General features: G+C 37.9%; 1 protein-coding gene across 1 annotated transcript in view; it reads left to right on the top strand.

The window, feature by feature from the left end:
• Nucleotides 1-662: 662 nt before the first annotated feature.
• Nucleotides 663-9,813, top strand: part of SAMD14 (sterile alpha motif domain containing 14) — a 785,691-nt gene continuing 776,540 nt past the window's right edge. Inside the window, exon 1 of the mRNA XM_044055147.1 lies at nt 663-1,057. The gene's annotated coding sequence lies outside the window, so the exon portion shown is untranslated. The remainder of the gene's footprint in view (nt 1,058-9,813) is intronic.

Raw genomic sequence — 9,813 nt, 5'->3', positions numbered from 1 at the left:
AACTAGCTTACGCATGTGTGCTTCGTAAAATGAAGGGGCAGTATAAGAAAGCTTGGTAGCAGCTGTTCTTCTGTCCTAGCTTTGACATCCTAGAGTTTGGTAAATTAAGTCCCTAAAAATGCAAATGTGAAGTGGCAAACCATCTGCCACCAGCATTTTTGTGCTGGGCTTCCCAAAGAGGAAAAAGACTATCTAATAGTTTTAGATGATAAAATAAAACCTATCATTTATTTTGGAGGCTACATTTAGCATAAGAATCAGAATTTATGTTGATTAAGCAAATATAGAGAAGACGATAATATAAAGATGATTTAAGATTGTGTTTTAGGACACACACACACACACACACACACACACACACACACACACGAGATTTCAGAACGATTTGCAATTTTAAGCCAGCAATGCAGGGGGATCCCGGAAATAAACCCGACGATGGGCAAATTCACTGAATACTATGTGTGTCACTTGGCCATCTGGGAGTCGTTCTGCAACTGAATGCTCAAGACAATCGGTTGGATTGTTACATTTCACTGAGCAAGGAGTTCCTTGAATCGAACAGTTGCGGTCTCGTTCTCTTGGTCACCTGCAGGCTGCTGTTGATGTTATTGTGACGTCAGGGACACTAAACGAGGCTGCCACTCAGAAGCAGAGAGGGAAGAGTTGTAACACGCGAGGGACCAGCCCATGTCGGGCGCAGGCAGTCACGGTGGAGGGAGGGAGGGTAGCACCACTATTTAATTATTTTGGCCCGGTAGTGGCGGGATCGGTCTTTTCTTTTTGCATTTTTTGGTATAGACGGCTAGCTGCAGCTGCCCTCCTCCTCCGCACCCACCCCCGCCCCCAGTTCCATCACACCCTCATTCTACCAGCCGCCAGGACGATCCAGCCTGGAGATCCTCGGTTAGTGTTAAGCGGGCTTTACAGAACTGCCTCCCCTCAGTCTAACTGCGTTTCTCCCGACCCGCAGTGCCAGTAACCCAACGGCACCGACAAGCCAGTCTACTGGCCCGGACGGGCGACTGGGAATGGTCCTGGAATGAATACCTCCTTGCAGGTAAGGTTGCCTGTCGTGGAATTTTTAGATAAGACAAAACCAGGTCTGAAGCCAAATGTGAACATGGAAACCTAAAAGCTGAGTTATGTATATTCAATTAATGCGTTAAGGTAGGGTCTGACTTTGACATATTTACGTACCTGTATGTTAATGCTCTTTAACTGACCATGACTCGGGTAGACAGGGTACCTGCTATGGTGCAGTTTCTTATGCAATTGGATATGACCCCAGAGCTGAATTTTGATAGTTTTAATATATAGTGTTGAATGACATACATTGTGGATGCAAGTTACCAGGATTGGGTAGATCAAGAAGGGATTAGTGGTGTACTTTGGAGTAATTACGTGCAAACACTTATGGCTTGAATAGTCTGGTACAATAGAAAAAAGGTCACGGAAACAGCTTGGAGATAATATGAACACAAGTTGCAGCCGCCGCTAATAAATCGATACTGTTTTACTGATGAGATGTAACCTCTTTTGAGTCAACAAACAAGAAGATGCACTTCCTGCTGACGTTGGACTTTCAGTACTAGGTTGGTGAGAATCAGCAATGTAACTGATAAAAAATTCGGTTCTGCTGTTTCTGTAGGGCACAGATTGTTTCCAAGTACTGCGTAGCTTTTCCTCTGCTCGGCAATGCAGAATCGAGACAATTTCAAAAGTGCTGACAGGATAGACACATTTTGCTTGCATTACAGTCCATAAATACCATGGATTCCTGGCCTGTTCCTTTACAAATTATGCGTAAACAGTACCAGATACAGTAATACATGACTGCTTATGAAATTGTGAAGCTTCAGCACTTCAGCACACAGGACAGCTCCTAAGTGCCCCTCCCCCCACACAGACTTTTTCACTTTTACTTTAATTAGAACCGACATTTTAATCTGTCCAAATAAATCTGGATGCGATTTCCCTCACTATCTAATCTGCAACAGAAAGGGAGTTTTGCATATAATCTTTATCCACTAATCTCTTTTCCGAGTTACCTTTGCCATTCTCCGTTCACATTTAAAGACAAGTCTCCTCTTCTGAATCTGTCTTAACTTTAGCTTTTCTAAGCAGAATGGTTGTATAAACCTGCCATTACTGATTGTGAGAGTTGTACTGGAGTATTATGGTTGGTTTATGCCCCTGTTCCAGTTTATAGACCAGACTGACGTCTGCCAAAACATTTATGGGACAATTCCTTCGATTTTGTTCCTCACTCCTAGAAACAGTCGTTGAGGACGAGAGGAATCTGGTTTATCAGATTTTAAGCTCCCCCTGCTATTGGGTAAAATACAGTCCCTGATTAAACGGAATCCTTGTTATTGTGAGTAATTGTCTTTTAGCCCCACAACTTTCTGAGAAAGTCTTTTTTCTGTATCTACCAGTATTCCTGTATAAAAAAGCAGTACTTCTCTGCCGTTTTCTCTAGCCACTTTTCAGACTTATTTTAGTGATTTAACGGCGTTATTTATTTATATTTATTTATTCATTTATCCAGCCATTCATTCACTCATTTAATTTCTTAAATGAGTATGCCACTAAGAAGCAGTGCCCCTTTTCATAGGTAACAGAAGAGAGCTGGTTGGTAAAAGATAAGAGGCCTTAAACATTTCCTTTTGCCAGAGTGAAATGCATAACTGTTTCCCATTTGTGGCATTTCCATTCCCCAGTGCACACCAGGTTGGTTCAGGATGAAATCATTAATGCTTTCTTTAGATTTTTTCCTGGCTGTTGTATATTATTATTATTCACCACATTTTACCATTTTTGGTCAAGGTAAAGACATCATATAAATATATTTGTAGCAGTTTTTCTCTCATTGGGGTAATAAATCTATTGAGTTTCCAAGGACTCAGGGCTCTTTTACTGCATATTGTCACTTACTGCTGCCTCCCTGGCCCATAAATCTTACAAGTCTTTGGAAGTCACAGATTTTTTACTATGTAGTCTTAGAGCAGCAAATTACTGGATTAATGGTGAGCTTTCTGCCTTGTAGCTCTGGAGACTTGGATTCAATTCTGACCTCTGGTCACTGTCTTTGTGGCATTTATTTGTCCTTCTCATGTCTGCATTTTTTTTGGCTGATGCTGGTTGATTAGTTGCATTAAATTGTCATATAACTGTACATTATACTTTACTCTTGTTTTCCTTGTGGCTTGTGGCCAAAAAGGGTCCATGGACCATTCTGCTTACCTGGTCAGCAACTGATACTTAAAACAGAGTGAATATGGCGGAACCACTGCATCAATTTTTATTGTATTTTATATTTGTTTACTGAGGTAGTGAGGTGACAAAAACAGTCTATTTACAGGCATAGACCTGGTGAATAAGGGCATTCAGAAATAAACAAAAGTGCAGATTTTTACAAAGACAGTAACAAATGCAAGGATACACTTCAGAAGTAAACAGTGGTGTAAACAATTGTGACAAAATTTCTAAAAGAGACAATAAATATAAAACAAATATAGATGATGTACATTATGCATAAATGCATGTTTTAGAAGAGGTGGTAGCTTAACAAAAGACAGTAAGCGGTACCCATACGAGTTGAGTTGGTATGCTGGGAGGGTTAAGTGATGTGTCCTTTCTCAACTCAGGATCATTTGGAGTGTTGGTTCAGGTGAAATTAAAAACCTTTCTTAAACATAGCTACATTGCATTTGCCAGAGGAAAGGAGCAAGGATAGAGAATACATACTTGGTAGATTGGAGGGATTATTTTGGAGTGGAAAGGGTAGGAGCTGTTTATGAATAGCTTTGTAGGTTGTATACTGCTTTTTTCATGCAGTTTAGTAGAGAGGGGAGTAAAAGATTGTAGCTGTAGCAGTTTAAATAGTTGAATTGCTAGGATCAAGTCTGATCTCTGTTTGATGGAGTGCCATCTGATTTTGTTAAGTGTCAGGCAGTGTTCTCATGAGGAGGTGCGTTGACAATGAAATGATGTATAGAGTTAAAAATGTACTAGATGGTGGTGGTGTTTTTTTAGAGGCAGAGTCAATGATGGGAAGACCACATTTAACCCAAGTTAAAAGTACTTACTTGCTAAGAATTTATCTAGCCAAAGATCCAAATATTTAAAGGAAGTTGTGGTTTTAATGCTGGAGTTGTTGAGGTTGGAAATAGATAAGATGTTTGGACATTTGGACTAGTTTGTGGAATATGCCTAAAAGCACATTTTTTGTTTTACAGGGTTCAGGAGTAGGCTGTGTTGATGTTGGTATTGTTGGAGCATGTGCACATCTGTTTGTAGCTGGATCTGAATAAAATAATGTGTGTTGTTGGATCTGTATATGACCAAGTTGCCAGTGCAGAGAAGGAAAGGAATTTGGGAAAGGTCAAGAGGCAGTTTGTTAATGAAGATGGAGAAAACTAGAGGTGAACAAATGGAACCTGGGGAACACCTTTATGAAGTTGGGTGGTGACAGATAAGGAGGTGCTAGTATCTGTATGAGCAATTTTTAAACCAGGGTAGTGAGTTAATTCCAATTTCAGTGAGAGAGTTTAGGAGAAGGGGTAGTCACTTAGATCAAAGGCTTTAGTCGGGTTAATGAAGAGGGTATTTGGGATATTGACTTTACCAGTGTTTAATAAAATATCATTAGTGATGGCCCAGCAGGCTGTCACTGTACTTCTTTGTGGCTTATTGGTTTATTTTTCACTTACACATAATTTCTTTGAATTTAATGAGAATATTTATCAGCAGATTTCTGGTACAGCCATGGGGGCAGCTTTTGCCCCCATGTATGCTAACCTGGCTATGGGGTTATTTGAGCAAGAAATTATATACAAACATAATTTCTTCAATAGACATGTTATACAATACTATAGATACGTAGATGATCTTATATTTTTAACAGATGGGAGTGAATCAGATATACAAAATTTCATAGCGGATTTGAATAAGAATAGATGGAATCTACAATTAGTTGATTTAAAAATCGGATCTGTTGTTCCTTTTTTGGATGTTATTCTGGATATATCAGATGGTAAGAATTTAATTACATGTTTGAATCGTAAATTTCAAGGTGGGTTTCAGTACTTAAATGGCACTAGTGGCCATCCCCCACATACTTTGAATGCCCTTCCCTATAGTGAAATGTTACGGATATACAGACTTTGTAATAAGTCTGAAATTTTTGATAAAGAATTAACCTCTATGGTACAATCATTCAGGTCTCGAGGCTATAGTCATAATATTTTGTGTAATAGTATGGATAGACTTTTTAATGGACAAACTACATATAATAATAGCTTGAATATAAAATCTACCAGTGTTCAGGGGTACAATGCTAATAAAATATGTGATACACAAGAATCCATTTATTTTGTAACTACTTATGGTTCTTTTACAAATATATTTACAAAAATTGTTAGACAATTTTGGAATTTTTTATGCTCTTTAAATGGTGTACAACAATGGTTGAAATTTAATCTACAATTCTCATATCGAAGGGAAATGTATTAAGGATTTTTTGGTTAAAAGCAGGTTTTGTATACCATCACTTGTAATATATAAAAATCCCACTAAGCAAGGCACATTTGGTTGTGGGAAATGCAAGGCCTGCAATTATATTGTACCAACATTTGATGTCATTAATAATATTAAATTTAATGTCAGAAATATGTATAGCTGCAATACAATAGGTGTTATTTATTGTTTGCAATGCCCATGTAAGAAGTTCTATATTGGGGAAACCAAGAGGGCGTTTAAACTAAGACTCTTGGAACATATTAGAAATATTGACAATTGTAAAGAAGAAAGTCCTGTAGCATTACATTTCTCCCAGTTTCATGAGGGAAGAAGTGATTTTCTTAAAGCAACTATATTAGAACAAATTTGTATACCTGTTAATTGTTTTATGGATGTTAAATCCATTTTAATGCAAAAAGAAGCATTGTACATTTTAAAGTTTAAAACAATGTCTCCATGTGGTTTAAATGAAGAATTTAATTGGAAAGCTATAATTAGCTAATTGATTGATGTTAAATGGATAATTAACATTTGTATTTTGTATATATAGGCTGTGCTTTTTTTGTATGAGTTATACTCCTTGAAGGCTTTTGGCCGAGACATCAGAGAGAGAGAAGCTATTTTTTGTTTTAATAAATCTATCAAGTGGATTTTGTGGTGTTGCTTTTCTAGTTTGTGGAATATGCCTAAAAGCACATTTTTTGTTTTACAGGGTTCAGGAGTAGGCTGTGTTGATGTTGGTATTGTTGGAGCATGTGCACATCTGTTTGTAGCTGGATCTGAATAAAATAATGTGTGTTGTTGGATCTGTATATGACCAAGTTGCCAGTGCAGAGAAGGAAAGGAATTTGGGAAAGGTCAAGAGGCAGTTTGTTAATGAAGATGGAGAAAACTAGAGGTGAACAAATGGAACCTGGGGAACACCTTTATGAAGTTGGGTGGTGACAGATAAGGAGGTGCTAGTATCTGTATGAGCAATTTTTAAACCAGGGTAGTGAGTTAATTCCAATTTCAGTGAGAGAGTTTAGGAGAAGGGGTAGTCACTTAGATGAAAGGCTTTAGTCGGGTTAATGAAGAGGGTATTTAGGATATTGACTTTACCAGTGTTTAATAAAATATCATTAGTGATGGCCCAGCAGGCTGTCACTGTACTTCTTTGTGGCCAAAACTATGTTGTTTGCGGGAGAGAAGGTGGTGTTGGTGTATATCTTGGGAGAGTTGTGTATAAACATCTTTTTTAATGAGTTTGCTAAGAGGGGAAAGTATGGAGGGAGGGTGAAAGCAGCACTGGATTGGATGGGGTTGTTATGTCAGGGGTCTGACAACTGCAGTTTTCTAGGTTAGAGACATTTAGATTACAAATAGTAAGAATAATACATTTTAATTTAAATCTGTTATGTTGCTGAAGAATAAAGGGCAGCTTGCAGTGCTACTCAAAACATGGCAAAATATCTATGGAAATGAAATGTGCGTAGAAAAAAGTGTTAGGCATTCTCTGCAAAGATTTTCAATGTAATCTATAATTTTAACTACTGCCATTCTGAGTAAATACAAAGAAGATATTGCATGAGAGGGTAGGGCATAATAACCTCATCCTTTGATGGTACAATGTATATTATGGGAAAGAGAAAGCGTGTCCAAAAACAAAATCAGGTCTGTATGTTCATTTCCACTAGGTAATTTACGGTTAAAATGAAATACAAATTAGTAATAACTACTTAATTTGCTTCATTGGCTTTCATAAAACATAGAACATCAAAGCAGGGTAAGACATTATTTTTACTAGGTTCTTACCGTAACACTCAGTTAATGACTTGCTCAGAGCCACAGAGTTTTCTAACAAATGCAGTGTAGGCTGTACTGATTTATTTGAGCTACTTAAACATTTCTGTTACAGCCTGTCTCTCATCAAGACTACAGATGATGTGTTATTTATTGTGTCATTATATGGCTTTGGCTCCAGGATGGAGCCGTGTCACATTGAATAGTTTTGTCACCTCACAGGAAAAGTTTTTTTTGGTTTGATTCTTGGCTGGAGTGCCTTCTGTGCAGAGTTTGTGTGGGTTTCCAACAGGTACTTTGGTTTCTTCCTATATTCAAAAAGCATGCAATAGGTGTATAGGACATTCTAAATTGGCCAGAGGTGTGAGTGTGCATGCGAGTGTGTGGTATGGAAGAACAACCACTGCAGGGCTAGCCGTGCCACAGTGTGAACATTTGCTGTAGATGGATATGGCTTTAGCTATATGTAGACCATTTAGTTGTCCTTATTAGAATATCTACAACCTGTTTATGCATTTCTGAGAGGAACTGCATAGATTATTTCAGAAAGACTCTCATCAAGAGTCTATAAACAGAGACAATAGTTTATTATTTTCTCTCGGTGAAACGTCTCCCGTTGCATCATTTCATCTTCCAGCTTTCCTTGTTGCTTTCTCGTATTGGTTACTTTCCTTTACGCAGTTTGAAAGGATTTCCCACATGACCACTGAACGTGGTATGGATAGGTGCATCTTGGGAGTGCAAGAATAAGTGAAAATTAGCTCCAAACAGGTAGGTTTATTGGATGGGTTAGAAACCTCAAATAGGCATCATAATGCTAACCATTTGTCACCCCCAACCCACCTTTCAGCTTGTTTTACATTTTTTTATGATACAGTTATCACTGCAGTGACACATTATCCATATTCATATGTAAGACATTACACTTGCCATCGCTTCTACAGCTGAAGGCAACCAGAATAGCACTACAGTTCTGCAATGCAAGGAGAGATGCTTGTGCCATTTCTTTTACTGCTGGCTTCCAACAGTCTTATAACAGACAGCAGACCCAAGAAAGCAGAATACCACAAAATAGGAATGACTCAGACCTATGTACAAGCATTACCCTGCTGATAAATGTTTCTGTATCATTCCGTGTTGCTCCCTACTGTTTGGTAGCAGCAACGGCTCACCTGCTTGTCTGGTATTAACTCTACTTTGTTTTCTACTGCCACACTTGTTGATAAACACTGCTAGAGTATTACAGAATCCCTTATATCCCATTGCCACTACTACCTTATTAACTGGTCCCCTTCTACTTGATATGTCTGTCTACAGACAATGTGAAATCATATTTCACACTTTTAGTAGCAGCATACCATATTGCTACTTACTGTTCCACACTATTGCCTACATATGTCATGGTCCTTTTACATCTAGCATCTGGGCCATTATAATTCATTATTTCCAGGATGCTGTGCACCACTATTATCACCCTAGTATCTGATCTCATAGCATTCAGCGTTAATTTAAGTTTGTTATATTACCTTCTACTCTATTGTACGAACCATTGCTAATGTGCTACATTACAATGTAAGGCTTAACATCTTTACCATCACATTAGTAGGCCCAATACTACTCATATTTACCTTCTACATACTACATGGATGCCTGCTACTTGGCATTACTGCCAGCATGCCATGTTTTTCTCAACATCAAAGCATTCCTGTCAAGGTACTGTATTGTCTTGTACCTCTCATTTTTTAAAAATTTATCCAAATCATTTGGGTTTCTAATACCATGACAGGAATGGATCCCCATTCCTAAGCCAAAGTATGATTAAAGTTCATAAAATTAGTATATTTTAATCATTGATGTTAGCCAGAAGTGCTCTTTGCAGCACCCACAATGTGCCCAGTAATGACTCTTGCAATCCATATGGAGATACATGTATCGGTAACATTTCTAAATACAACTGTACATTCTTTTTTGATAAGACCTGTTGCTCCTACTACTACTGAAACTGTCTGGGTATCCTTCTTCTAGATTAACCTTGTTTTCGCCTGCAAATCCTGGTATTTTATGACTTGTCGTCTTGAGTGTGTCATCACTGGGTGTAGCAATTTCAATGATCAATGCTACTTTTGTCATCTTTTCATGGACTACTACATCTTGTTTTCTCATATCTATTTTTTGAACTGTTAGTAATGGGTGATCCCATGTGACATAAACTTCATAATTTTCTACAAAGCTTTGCGGCTCATGTTTTCAGTGTTTTTCAGCTACCTCAATATTATAATGTTTGCACAATCCCCAATGAAACAGTCTTGCCACATTATTATGCCTTTCAGTATACAGTCCTTCTGCCATTAATATATTATAACCAGCAACAATGTGTGACTGTTTCCAATTCTGTTTTACAAAACCTACATTTTTCCATTTCTCCCACATGTTCAATGGACTTTGTAAACCAACGTGTTCATAGTCCACTATCTCGGGCCATCAATATTAACCTTTCATCTTTTGTTTTAA

The sequence above is a fragment of the Protopterus annectens genome, chromosome 13.part0, assembly GCF_019279795.1.
Source record: "Protopterus annectens isolate FY-2018-M chromosome 13.part0, PAN1.0, whole genome shotgun sequence".
NCBI lineage: Eukaryota > Metazoa > Chordata > Ceratodontiformes > Protopteridae > Protopterus > Protopterus annectens.
This window is presented reverse-complemented; position numbering and strand designations above follow the sequence as displayed.